Here is a 14,684-nt window from a genome sequence, read left to right on the forward strand (position 1 = left end):
GACTGCTGCCTGTTTAGTCTATGGCCGAAGCGGCGCTGAATCTTCAGATCCAATTCAGCCAAATCGAATTGGGACAATGATTCAAATCTCCGAATCAAATCACTGTCCCTCCTGCCCGCCCCCACCCCCAGCCAAATCAGAATCTGAAGTGAATTCTTGCCGCTTCTCACAGGCCTGGTGTTTATGGGGTTTGGGGGGTGGGTGTGTATGTGTGGTGGAGGAGCATATATGTCTGTGTTCTTGTGTGGATATGTGGGGTGTCCATGAAGTTCCTGCTAGCCTGGGCTCCATGCTCCTACAAGCCCCAGGGTACCTGCCCACCGCTGTTTCCTCCCCTGCCCACCCACCCACCACTCCAGCACCACCCAGCTCTGGGCTGGCTCCTGCTGAGCCCCACAAGAGCCAGCCCAGCCTGGCTGGCACTGCACACAGCAAGCTGGGAATCATGGAAGCTGGGCCGGCTCCTGATGCTCTGGCAGGGAGAGAAGCAGAGCTGGCCCGGGTCCATAAAGCACCTGGCAGCCCAGGCTCTGTGCTCCTGCTGCCCTGCCCTGGGCCCTCACTGGCGTGGGCTCTGCACTCCGGCCCAGCTGTTGCTCCACTCCTGTCCACCTACTCGCTGCTACTTCCCCTCCCACCTGCTGCCGCTGCCACTGCCATTCCCCCACCTTCTCACCATTTCTTCCCTCCCCCGGGCCACCTGCTGGTCACTTCAGCAGCATGCGGTTCCTAGCTGCATGGCTGGGACTGCAGAACACAGCAAGAGCCAGCCCAGCTCTGTGGACTGGGGCAATTACTGATGGTCCTCCCCTCCCCCCTGTTCTTTTCTGGCTGCATTCTTGGGTGGAGGGAGGTGGGGAACAGCCCCAGGGTCACCAGACCAGAAGCCTCTGCTAGGCAGAGGCTTCTGGTTTGGGGCTCGGGGTGGGCAGGGCTGAGGGTGGGGCGGAGCCGGTTGGGCCTTGCTGCTGCTGCCCCTGGGTCCTGCTGCTGCTGTCACCTCGTCAGCTTAGGCAGCTACAGACAAATAATAATTAATTTTATAAATGTTTTAGGTGGACCAGATAGAATGGCCTGGTGAGCCAGATCTGGCCCGCAGGCTGTATTTTGCCCACATCTGGTCTAGACATCCACCTATATTAGGGTGCAGTAAATTAATTAACTCTGCTATAGGACAAGTACTATCCTACAGCAGAGTAGTTAGGTGTGCTGAAATGTATGCGTAGAACAGTGACTGGGGCTGGCTGGGGCACTAGGATGCTACAGTGCTGGGGCTGTCTGCTGGCTAGTCCCACACTGGAGCACCCTTGTGCCCCAGCCAGCCCCTGCCCAGCACATTGAGCTGGGGCAGAGCAGGCCTGGGCTGGCAGGATGACACCCCCAGGCCCCCTGCCACCAGGCCCCCTGCCAGCTAGGGCTGCTGCACCCCGGCTTAACATGCTGTGGTCCCGGGTGCATGTGTAAACGCTGTGCCTGAGAGCAATAAACTCTGGTGTGAACTGTGTTGGAGTTTATTACTACATGCTAATTGCACATGTAGATGCACCCACTGTTACCCTTTTTGTATGTGAAAATGTGAATTTGGAGATACATTTGTTGCTAGCAAAACTTAGGTACCTCGTTAACTAAAAATTTGGTCCTGAGTGTGATTCTATAATACCCTGAGAGATCAGATAAGGAAAATAATTAGTTTTCTTTTCAATTTTTGTTTTGTTCAAACTGTATGGTGACAGTCTTTTGAGAGTAACCACATGATGATGTTATCACTGAGAGTTTATCTCAGCCCATTACTGAGATCAGAAAACCGTGGACAGAAAATCAACAATCACACTTTCCATCCTATGTTTCTTCTCTCTTAAAAACCCTTTGCTGCTTTATGTCTTTTACAGAAAGTATAAATAATCTTCCCTTGAGGGCATGAAAGCAGTTTCCTTATGTTATGCTCTCAACATTAGCAGGCATATAGTCTGGTTCTGTGAATGTGTTCAGAAACAAATTTCAGTAAAATACAGGGTCTTACATGTTTAATGCTTTGAAGCTGGAAATGGTATTGATTTTTCTGTTTTAAAAAATACAAGTTCCCCTCTACTCCATATTGTTTTATGTAGCTCCTTGAGGTCTGTGCTGTTTAAATGTTTCTAAACTTGTAAAACGACATTTAAAAAAGCACAATGAGAAAAGTACTGAATTAGATTGCTTTTGGTGTTCTTTGTTTTTTGTATAAACTGTCTGCAGCTGTTCAAACTGCTGTGATGAAGCCATGATTTCAAAGATGGGAGAGACACAAGGAGGCTGGAGGTAAAGGAAACTATGTGGATTAATTATTTCCATTTCATCACTGGGAAGCCTGATGGAGTTCAGCTCTCAGCAGAGGGGTTTAGTGCACACAGAAGCTTATATGGTAGTGTAGTATTGCCTGCATTAGAAAACTGCCCTTCAGTTAAACTAAGTCACAGCTGGTCCTCAGTTTGACACCTCAAATCCAGAACCTTGAGTCACCCAAGACAGTCAGGGCTCTGTTGCTTACATATTCGAATTAAGCTGCTTCTGCTGTATGGAGCCTGCCAGTTGAGAAGTGGAATTGAATCCTTTTTGCTTTCTTTTAACTACATCGAGTGTCATTCCCTCTTGCTAATGAATCAAGGTAAGGGATAACTGTTTACAGCCAGGGCCCTGATGTCTTGATAGGAGAAAAATCAGCAAATACATTTATAGCCTGGCTTTCAGAAATGACATGGGCTTTCTGTTGAACTGATTTTTAAGTGTGAGGAGAGGAGGGCTTCAGACGGTTAGGAGTGGTAGAAGCAGTAAGCAAGGTTTGGGTTTTTTTCCCCCCTCTTTCAAATAAACTTTCATGAAGTATGTACCAAATGCCTGGAGATATATTTTAGCACAGACCTGTTAATAGCTTAGCTTTGCTGTGATTGGAGAAAACACAGCTCTCTTGCATATTCAAATAATTTAACCCTGCAAATATTTCATTACACTTTCTTTCCTCCTCAGGAACCTTATCCCTAAAATAATTTGAATGGAGTTGCTACAGGCTTCTGAGCTTCCTCTTTGTTGACCTGAGTTTGGGTGGACTTTGAAGGGAGGAGGTGAGATCAAAGAGCAGCATGGGAGCTTTTGGGGGAAAATGGCAAAATATAAACTGCTGTGATGGTATATTTCTTAGCAGGAGCATTTTTTGAAACCCCAGATGTCCAAACCTGGATCTGGCTGATGTATGTATGTAGGGGGTTGTCAGGCTGAAGATAGAACCAACACATTCTGTTTCCCTGTTGATGTCAGTATTTTCCAGCATGAGGGAGCTGATGAGGCACTGAGGTGGGAAGTATTTTATAGTCAGTGCATCCCATGAAATGAAAAGAGAAGCCTCACACTGTGATTCGATATATGCTGTTAATCTTTGGTCATAACAAATCTATTTGCATATGGGATCTCTCTCTCTCTCTTTTTCTCATCTCCCTTCCCCATGAACTAATTTTGTCAATATCAAGAGGGCAACATTGCAGAATCTGTGATTTAATGAAAATTTGCTGTTGCCATGGCAGAAGGAGAGTTCTGATTTTATATCAGAAGATGTGTATTAGTCTTCATTTGCCTCTCTCCAGTTCTCTTACCCACTACATCAATCATGACAATTCAAACAATTAAAAATGCTGTATTATTAAGAAGAAATTAAAAGAAGTAATCAGCTTAGCACTATTCCGGCTCAAAAACCCATCCCTGACGGCTCATATGGAGAGAACATTTGCATACTGTTAACATCCCAGATTGACTTGGCATGGCTTAAAATATATCGAGACAAGATTAAATCCGAAGCAAGCCAGTGAAAGGGTGTTAATGTTTTCATTTGTTATGAATGTGTTGTTAATGTCTCATACCAAAATACTAGGCCCAAACCTACTGAACTGTCAGCTGCACTCTCCTAACTGAGACTATGTTGAATAAAATTCTTGGCTTCCATTTAAATCCTCTACGTTATTCCTGAAATGTGTATTACTGGGCTTGCTCACATACCCCCTCATGTATTTTAAGAAGGGACAGCATTTTCCACTGTGGGTGGATGATATGCTTTGCAGAACTGAGGGCACTTTTACACATGCTCCATGGAGGGGATGGGGGGCGATTTAATTAAAGCGGCTCTGAGAGCCACTCTACTTAAAGCGCTGTCACGTCTCATGTATCAGCATCCCTGCGCTTCAAAATGGAGGCTCTTGATGAGCATTTGATAAGTTTTAGTTCAAGGGTCCCTGCCAGTGGTGACACGTAGAGGATGCATGGGGGTATATGTGCACCTCCCTAAGAGCACCAGTGCACCCCCTGACTGGCCACACTTGCTGCTTAGGTGACAGGCAGGAGGTGCAGGCAGGAGCACCAGTGCCCCCCCCATGAGTGCTCAGCACTCCTGGAAGCAGCCACAGCCACTTCCAGAAGCGGCCGCAGCTATCAACCGCCTCACAATCAGCCGCGGGGGAACCTGCCCACCTCATCAATGAGAATGGCTGTGGGAGAACCCCCCCACCCACTGACTGGTCACTTGGGGGGGCATGTTCCCCCCCGCAACTAAGGTGGCATCAGTTGCCCATGGTCCCTGCCACCATTTTGAAGCATGGGGATGCTGATACATGAGATGCAGGAGGCTACTAAGCACAGTAATTGCCATGTTCCAGCAGACTTGATTAATCCAGGCTGCTCTGACGCTGCAATTCTAGTGCATTGGAGCAGCCTCCACACTCATGTATAGGTACCCTGAGAGACTAACAATACTGACTTAAACAAGACACAAAAGAGGTAGGGGTTGGGTATGTTTCCCAGCCAAAGTTTTGTTAGGGCATTTCCATACCAATGTACAACAGTTCTGCGCTTCCAGGCTTGGATCTCTCTGAAGAGAGGCTGCCACTGTGCTAGGACAGACTGTGATGGTTTTGTGTGGTGGACCAAGAAAATATATGTGGGGCTGCATTAGATGATACAGCCCAAATATATCTTACTTTTGATTAGAGGCAGACCTGACCTCATGCCCTAGATTAAAAAATATCTAGAACTATAAACAGGTTTGACCTGACTCTCAATCTTTCTTTTGCTGGCCTGAAGCACATTTCCAGTTCCAAGCTTCGAGTAAGTTCAGCTCTGCTTTGGGATTTTGTTTCCACCTCATTTCTCACTGTGATGGATTTCTGTCCAGGTTACCACATTTGGAGACTCTATACACTATACACTATACCGCCAGCTAGCTGCCGGACTGAACTGCTGTGAGTTTCAGGGAGCTTCAAGTCAAATATAAACTTTGTAGCCTGGGCCCATCTCTAATCACACCACATTTGGGGCAACGTTCATCTCTGTGCAGAGGAACAGACAAGGCCCAGGCACTCCTGAAGTTCTGTGATGAGAAATACTATTGGCTTCTCTGATTGGTAACAGTAAATCTTTGACTCATGTCTGTATATGACAAATAAAAAATACAGGCAGCTTTTTAAAAGAAAAGGAAATGTTGTTGTTATAATGGGCTCCTCTCATGATCATGCACTATTTTGCCCACAGTTTAGCCCCTTGTGCACTGCATCTGTAGTAGTGTTGGCCAATTGTTGGCAGCGGCGATCCCTTATGGTCGAGGATGATCACTCCCATGGGTCAAGTAAAGGGTTGTAAATGACAATAACACTGTAATGACACTTAGCCAGCAACAGTACAATTACAACATGCTGGTGTGGATGGCCCACAACTGTGTGCCCCAACTTGTGTTAAAGCTCTGAACTGCGCTAGCCTAGACAGGGCCTGAAAGGGATGGCCAATTCAGAGGACAAGTATACTTATTTAAAAGGCAATAATAGCCTTGGAGTAGGGTTTTCTGACTTCCCTTCCCCATCCCCCTAGTTGCCTCCCAGGATGTGTGTGTGGCTGAAACACAGCTTTCATTTCATCAGTGCTTTAGCAGGTCCTTAAGAGGTTAGTTTGTGGTTAATGGTGCAGTTTTCTCTACCTCAGGATGCCCTCTCAGGAGGACCAGTTTGCATACTCAGTGCAATGCTATTTTTCTAGCTCACAGCAGTCCTGAAGGCTGAGGTTGCTTGCCTGACAGTTTGGTTATTCTTTTATTTTTCTAGCCTGCTGTACCTCATGTTGGGCAAAGGGGGAGGGAGAAGGGGGAAGCCTTTTCATCTCTAATGTTTGATGTAGCTTTGTTGTTCTAACCTCCTGCATCCTTCTTAGGGGTGGCAAAAGGAGGGGAAATAACTTGAGTGGAGAAGTTTAATACACTGTTCTGCTCTGCAAGTTCTGTCTCCGAACTTCAAGATGCCTGTGTGTGTTCATAAAACTCTTACAAATTTATTAAGGCTGCTGCTTCACATTCATCTGAGCCCATGGTTAGGGAAAAACACAAACCTGCCCAAAGATGTGGAGTTTGGTTTCCTTAGGGAGCACACACTGTATATTTAGCTTATTTTGTAAATCCAATTTTAATCTGTGGGGCCTCCCACCAAACCATAGAAGCTGATGTTTTTGCAATTTCGATCTGCTGGGACCATGCTGAGATCAAAATGGGTTGATCATTCTGAATTTAAGAATGTATTTTCACCACCTGCCACTTCAAAGTACTTGTATTTAAATAAGAGATTTTAGCTGAGCCCAGAAGTCAAGTTAACGATCAGAATAAATTTGTCCTGCACTAAGCCACGTGGTTGGCTCTCAGTCAGAATCACAACAATCATCTTCAGAGAGGGACCAGGCCTGTTTTGTAGAGTAGGGCAATCATGTAATTACCTGTGGAACTGGGAAAAACTGTGCTCGCCCCTCCTCCTCCTTATCTGTGGGCTGTTGTGAGAAGCCTATCTCCCACTGCTTTCATCACCTTCCTCACTCCTTATTTACCTCTCAAATGCTTTCATTCTGCCCATTACCAAACAGCGATCTGGGGGCCACCCTTGTAGAAAAGCTGGTCTAGAAAATGGAAAACATAACCAGAGTGCTGGTATGCATTTTTATTAGGTATTATGATTCACATCTCCATGACCTCTCAATCTGCTCTGCCAGCACTGTTCTTGTTGCATTTGAGAGACTAGGCACATCTCATGCTTTGCAGGTAAGGTGATGCAAAGATGCCTGAGCTCTCTTTAGCTCAAAGCAGTGTGGAGCTATGGCAGCACAGAGCTCAGCGTGGGCTATCTACATGAGCACTTACCCAGTTTTTTAGTCGAACAAAACTTATCCGTTGTGATGGACTTGCACCTTATTGAATGTTTCCAACACATTCTTCCTTTCCAATTCATCAAGAAACTCTTAGGATTCTGTACCTTGCAATTCAGCTTCCACCTTGTGATTTCAACATTTCAAGAAAAGCTAAATTAGATTAAAAGAATGAACAGAAAATACACATGTAAATAACCAAATTGAGGCTACAAATTACCTGAATACATTCCAGTTTTGATTTTTGGTTTTCTTTTCCAAATCAATCGCATTTGCAATAATGAGATTAATGTAATGATCTTTGGAAATTTTCTATATAGTTCTATTTCCCATTTGAGGAAAAAAAAAAGAGATTTAGGTGTGGTCTCTCTAGGTATGTTCAAACATGTTACCTAGGTTAAATGGTAACAATATGACTTATATTTTTATTTGAGGGTTTTTTTCCCCTTAAATATTTGCTATGATCAACTTAATCCATACAAGCTACTCCATTTTGAGGAAGGAAATGATTGTAACATAATCAGATACAGGTTGATGATCCTTCCCTTTCCTGCTTTGAAGTGCAAGGAAAGAGGAAGCATTGGAAACCATATTCTCTGTGCAAGTAGTAAACTAGGATCTCTTGCTCACTCTATCTCTAGTTTACAGCTCAGTTCACTGATGCAGTGAGACAGCTTTAGTCTGATGACACCCACTGGAATGATAAGTGCCTACTCCTTAAATTCAGATCTTATATGTCATTTGTTCTCCAAGCTCACTGACGTTTAGAAGCCAAGGTATAGGTACTCAAGGACAAAATAAGGTTTTAGCAATGTCTAGTGGCTGTTCAATACTGATAGTATAATGTGGCCCAATTATATCTTAGAGGAATCCAAATGCCAAAAAATTGCTTCAGTAGGAAGTGAGCCTCAGATAAGTGAGCCTCAGACAGGCAGGCGTGCATTGCTTAGCTGTCAGCCAGCAAAAGCAAATGTTGTTGGCAAAAGCAGGTACAAGCTTGGAGATATTTGTTTCTAGACAAAGGAATGGTAAAGTGTACAGCACAGCAGACCCCTGCATGTTAGTTCACAGCATTGCTAGGGAGAACTCCCAGTCTCTCCAAAGGCAAAATTGACTTTTGATCTCCTCAATCAAGTTTTAATGAAATGATTGTCTCTACAACTGAGTTAACTTTGGTCCAGCTGTTACATCTGAAAAAGGACCCAATAAAGGGACTGAACATAGATGAACAAACAGTGCCAAAGATTTCTCCCTTCCTCTTGGATCATGACAGCCATGAGGCCAGTTGCTAATTGGTGACCCTTGGGACAGCTGCCTTATTTTTCTAAGTGATGCATAAATCGGGGAGGTCCTCTGAGATTCCTGGAGTACAGTTGTTTCTTATTGGAGGAGCTGATGGAGCCCATGGGTTCAAATTGGAATCAGGCTCCTGTTGTGCTAGAAACTGCACAAATATGTTTGAAGACATATAGTTCCTTATTATTGTACTTCCTGATTGCCGTATAAAGTATTTGCATATATTTGACAAATACATGTCTCTATTATATGTTACCAAAATACTGTTCTTTGTTCAACTTTAGCCTTCCAGGAAGTGTGGTAGTACACGTGTACCTCTTGAGCACAAAGTTTAGGGTGCAGTCATATTGTGAGTTTTTATTATGCTGAAGAGCACTAGGGTGAGGTTAAATTTGTTTGGGAAATTGTAACTCCTGTGTCTTACGTGCTGTATGCCTACTATCAGTTTTCTTTTGACAACATGTTCTACAGGCAAATTTCCCTTAGGATATTTTTTTAATAAACTTCTTTTCCTTCATAAGTGTGGAACAAAATATCAGTGGTAACAGTGTGGGGAAAAAATTGTTCTATAAGAGTTCTAGATTGTCTCTTAAGCATCATTATTTGTGTTACCTGCTAATGCAAAATAAAAATGACTATTAATTTTACTATTCATATTCAAACATATATTGAATGCATTGTTGTTCCTCAGAAAACACAGATGAGATTAGAGAAAAGGTCCCCATATGTAGTGCAGGACTTATATTAGTCCCTTGTATATGGAAGAAACTAATTTGATGGCTTCAAAATGCAGAATGTGATGATTACTAGGTTACATATTTAAATAATGAAGAGTGATTAATAGCATATAGAGCACTGTTTCAATACAATATGAAAAGCAGTAGAAAATCCATAATGTATAATTACACAAATTGGCAAGCCTTTTATATTTTGCACTGACAAGATATCAGCTTCTATATAATAGTTTGCAAACTAAATCAAATGTTCATAATTTGATGCAGAGCTTGTTAACTGTAACTCATCAGGAACCAGAATTAAGCCATTGTCCATTAGTAGAGGTTTCTCTGATATTTTTTCTGGTTTGTTTCAGGTTATCTATGTTTCATTCTGGATTTCGTTCAGGCTGCCTCTTCCTTCTACCCTCAGGAATTTTGACTTCCTGGATCAGTGGCTGCTCATAGCCCAGCAGTTTTTTCCACCTGCTCTCTAAAACACTGTGATGAGTTTTACGCTAACATAAGGCTGTCCTATAACAGTCAAGATATAACCTGCGTTGAGTGGGAAGTTAAGGGGCACCATACCATTGGAATGCCCTGAGGCAAGTCTGACTGAAACTGTGACTGGCACACAGTGGGAGAGGAAATGCAGTCTCCCCAACGTCTTTAATCCCTATTCAGAAGCTCACTGTATATTCCCAGAGTTTGTTCCTTGAGCTGTTTTGAGCTGTCTTCACCTTTCTGTGTCCTTGCTGGTGTTGGTTAGTCCCTCTCCTCAGAGAATGCAGGAACCAAGGTTGTGGCTACCCTGTCAGCAAGAATGCAAAGTGATGGAAAATTTTGCATGGTTTTTCTCTTTTTCTGTCTGCCTGTCAGTCTGGACCACTCAAAATCTGGCTTTTGGGTTTAAGAACAGGAAGTTCATTACAAATGCCTGGGGATTTCCAGACTGCTCCTAAAAATCAAGTTGTACTTTGAGTAGGCAGGGTATTATAAAGCTTTATTTTTTCTCTTCTAGCACCAGTTCTTTCTCCCTTACATAGGTTTGCAGTCTCCCCTATCCCTACTCCGCATCTGCCCAGCTATCCTCCTAACGTAACAGGCTTAAATGCATTTGTTGTTGCTTTCAGTTGGTTCCGATCACTGGCTTGCTGGGGTTGATGTACCAGTATGACAAAATTACATTTTCTAACTGGCCAGTCAGAAAACAGCTTTTGACAATTAGTGACTGCTGGATTTCTGATCTGTTATAGAGGATCTGACTTGTAACTGTTTTGCAGGATAGATGGATTTTAGCCACAGGTAATCCAGTTGAGGCAGGCTGGAAGTTGGTTCATTTGTTTTAACCATTTTAACACCCTGCACCCTTCAGGAAGTCATTGACAGGCATTTATTTTAAAATAGCCCAGACTATTAGCACTAGGACCAGAGCAGATTCCTTCCTGGTACTGACTGGAGAACACACCTAGTAGAGTAGACCTTAAACACTGGGGGGGAAATCATCTGCAGTAGGACTGACTGGCCATTAGCTACACTCCTCTGGATGCATGCAATTAAAGATTTGCAAAAGGGTTGGAAGGTAGCTGTGATAGTCCAGGAAACGTACAAGAGGCAAGGATTTAAGAAACAGTTATTAAATAGTGATCAGTATCAGCATTCAGGAAGCTGTAGAGGAGCCTTCTTGAAATGATTTGGGAAAACCATGCACCCAGCAAAAAAGAAAGAGGACAAGTTATGGGTGCTGAATCCAGCAGGGCTCTATTTGGAACAGGAAGCAGGATTATGGCCTAAAATAAATGCAGCAGTTTAAATAGATAGAGGTTGGAAAAGGAAAAAAGAAAAAGAAAGAGTTTTATGGGAAGATGAGTATTGTAAGTCTGAGAGCCTGACACACAGTCATTGTTATAGGCATTCTGTGGTGTTTTTTATTTGTGTAATAAAATATTGGGTAGTTTCTAGAATTGCAGACAAAATGGAGTTCCTTCACCAGTATGACTACTATAAAATGCTCTGATAACATAAGAAGTATCCTTTCTGAATTAAAATAAACTACCATCCAAACGTAAGCTGGTTGTATTTTATGAACTGGGGCTAGTATTAATGTTGTACAGTTAATAGCCTGTGAACAAAAGTGGTTTGAGAGATGTGAGGGGGGTGGATTGCCAGGAGGATTCAATAAATGGTATTTACACAGTAAGAGGAATCGGGTTGTCTTGTGACCTGAACGTACAGCAATGCAATGTTTTCCCAGGGCCCTTGTACAAGTGTCAAAATTGCTCCTTTTAGCTGTTTAATTGCCCTATTTAGCAATTTAATTGTGCAACAGTGTACACATGCAGCAGCATATTGCAATTAAATTTTGTAACGGTGTACACCTGTGGTGGAATATCTCAACTGTTTTTTTTACATAGCAAAGTAAAACGCATCTGATGTATTTTAGTTTGCTATTTAATAAATTACAGCACTACATCCAGATATGGCAGTGGGGAGGGGTGCACAGGGCGCTGAAAGCCCAGGCATGCTTATGTGCCATCCCTGCTGCCATCTCCGGCTGCAGCACACCCAGTCACCCTCCTGCAACCTTCCTGCACTACCCCAGGGACAAGCCAGCCTGTTCCCAGGCAGTCCCAGGCAGCAGGACAGCATCGCAGATGGTGCATGGGGCACTGGAAGCCCATCAAGCCAAAGCTTCCCTGAGCCCCGTGCCCCATCGGATCTGGTGGGTGCTTCCTCCAAGCTGGGACAGTACCTGTGCAGCTAGCACCCCACCTGAGGAGTCCCGGGGGATGCCGCCGGTGTGGAGGAAAGCACTGGGCCCCCTGCAGCATAGGGGCTGCATGACCTGATGGCAACTCACAAGGGCAGGCTCCACTAAGGAGAAAAAAAAAAAAGTAGCGAGGGGGCCCACTCCCTTCCCCGCCCCCCGGTGGAGCCTGCCTGCATGTCCCACAGCTGGGGAGTGAGCTGCTGGTGAGCTGAGCAGCCCCTGAGCTGCAGGGGGCTCTGACAGCACCGTCCCAGTGGCACCCCGCACGGGCAGTCCCAGGGTACGTCGCCGCTGCAGAAAGAAGGACCAGGGCCCCCAACAGCTCAGGGGCTACTCAGCCTGCTGGCAGCATAACCCCAAGCTGCAGGAGATGCATGTAGGCTCCGGGAGGGGGAAAAGAAAAAGATAAGACCCCTTGCTGCTTTTTTCTTTTTTTTTTGTTTTCTCAGTGGAGCCTGCCTGCATGAGCTGCTGCCAGGTCATGAAGCCCCTGAGCTGTGGGGGAGCCTGGTGCTTCCCTCCATGGTGGCGGCACCCCCCAGGACCACCTGGGCAGACTGCTTGTAGGCAGGTGCCACCCAGGAGGCACCACTGCCTCACAGCTTAGAGCCCACTGGCAGATTACCCCCTGGCCACAGGAGAGGCAGGTGGACTCCGGGAGAGAAAAAAAGAGGATTGGGCCCCTGGTGGAGCCTGTCTGTGGCAGGGGGGGCATGGCCTGATGGGGGACAGCACAGTGACAGAAGTCCCTAAATTGAAACAGTGGTTTTTTAATCAACACAATTAAAAACTAAATAAAAAAAATTAGGGAGAACTAAAGAACTAACCCCCCCACACCCCACCCCCCGGCAGTGCAACCCTCTGTACTCCTCCTGTTACTTAGAATCATAGAAATTAAGGGCTGGAAGAGACCTTCAAAGATAATCAAGTCCAGCCCTCCTGCTCTGGGCAGAAATACTGCTGAGATCAAATGATCCCAGCAAGGTGTCTGTGTCCAGTCTTCTCCTGAAGACTTCCAAGGTTAGGGACTGCACCACCTTTTTGGGAAGTCTATTCCAGATTCTGGTTACCCTTACCGTAAAGTTCTTCCTTACATCCAACCTGAAACCATCCTCTAACAGTTTATGGCCATTGCTCCTGGTCCTTCCCTGGGGCACTCTAGTGAACAGTTTTTCTCCCAGCTCCCAATCTTCACCCCTTACATACTTATAGATGGCCACCAAGTCCCCCCTCAGTCTTCTATTCCCCAGGCTGAACTGTCCCAACTCCCTTAGTCTTTCTGCCTAAGGTATGTCCTCTGAGCCCTTAATCATTCTTGTGGCCCTTTTCTGGACCCTTTCAAGATTCTCCACAACTTTTTTGAAGTATGGTGCCCAGAACTGGACACAGTATTCCAGGTAGGGTCATACCACTGCTGGGTAGAGAGGAAGTATTACTTTCTTAGCCTACTCATGATGCATTGGCTAATGCATCCCAGTATGCTATTAGCTCTGTTGACTACAGTGTTGCACTGGTGGCTCACGTTCATCCTGTGATCAGCCATAACTCCGAGGTCCCTTTCAGGCATCATGCAGGCCAGGACATCTCCTGTATTCATGTGGCTGGTTATTCTCTCTAGATGAAGCACTCTGCACTTATGAACTGCATCCAGTTCTGCTCCACCTACCTTTCCAGCTTGTCCAGGTCCACTTACATCCACATCCTATTCCCTAGTGTAACTTCCCCCCATAACTTAGTATCATCTGCAAATTTGGCCAGCATGTTTTCCACATCCTCATCTAAATTGTTGATAAAGATTGTTTTGTTGAATAGTGGGGCCAAGAACTGAACCCTGTGGGACACCACTGGCCACCTCCCACAAAGAAGATATAGACCCATCTACTAACACTCTCTAGATTCAACCTCAGGCAGTTCCCAACCCACAACCCCCCCATTTTTTTTTTTATAAGAGTGTCATGGGAGACCATGTCAAAGGCCTTTTAAAAATCTAAGTATATGATATCAGCTGCGTCTCCCACATCTAAGTGACCTGTTACTTGGTCATAGCAGGAGACAAGGCTGATCAGACAAAACCTGCCTGCAATTAAACCATGTTGGCTATCTTTCAGCATCATGCCTTCTGCCAGTCTCTCACAAATGAACTTGATAATTTTTCCAAAATTTCCCAGATCCTCCCTCCTCAAAGTTTGGCATTGCATTGGCCCTTTCCCAGTCTTCTGGGACCTCTCCCAAGCACAACAAATCTTCAGATACCTTCACCAATGGTCCTGCAATGACTCCAGCCAATTCCCTCAGCACTCTCCGCTGTAGTCCATCTGGTCCTGCCAACTTGAAGACATTCAAATGGGCTAAGTGCTCCCTCACTAGTTTGACACTGACCATTGGTTGGCAGTATCAAACTAGCATCCGTCCAGTATCTGACCAGGCAGGCAACCACCATTTGTATGCAGGAACACCAATGCAAAGTATTCATTAAAGAGTACAGCTTTTTTCTGATTGTCTGTCTGGAAGCCCCTGCCAGGCTGCAGCCCCCCACAACTCCCACCCCCTTCCCCAGTCCCCCCATGGCTGCCCTGCCCACCCCAGCTCCTGGTGCTTAAAAAAAAAGCCCCACTCACCAGTTGCTGCCATGTGGGGAGGTGATCCCTGCTGTCCCCACTGCCCCATGCTGCACTGGGGGCTCTGCAAAAGCCCCCCACTCCCCTACCCCCACC

The sequence above is a fragment of the Gavialis gangeticus genome, unplaced genomic scaffold, assembly GCF_001723915.1.
Source record: "Gavialis gangeticus isolate Ggan-Ray unplaced genomic scaffold, GavGan_comp1, whole genome shotgun sequence".
NCBI classification, from domain to species: domain Eukaryota; kingdom Metazoa; phylum Chordata; order Crocodylia; family Gavialidae; genus Gavialis; species Gavialis gangeticus.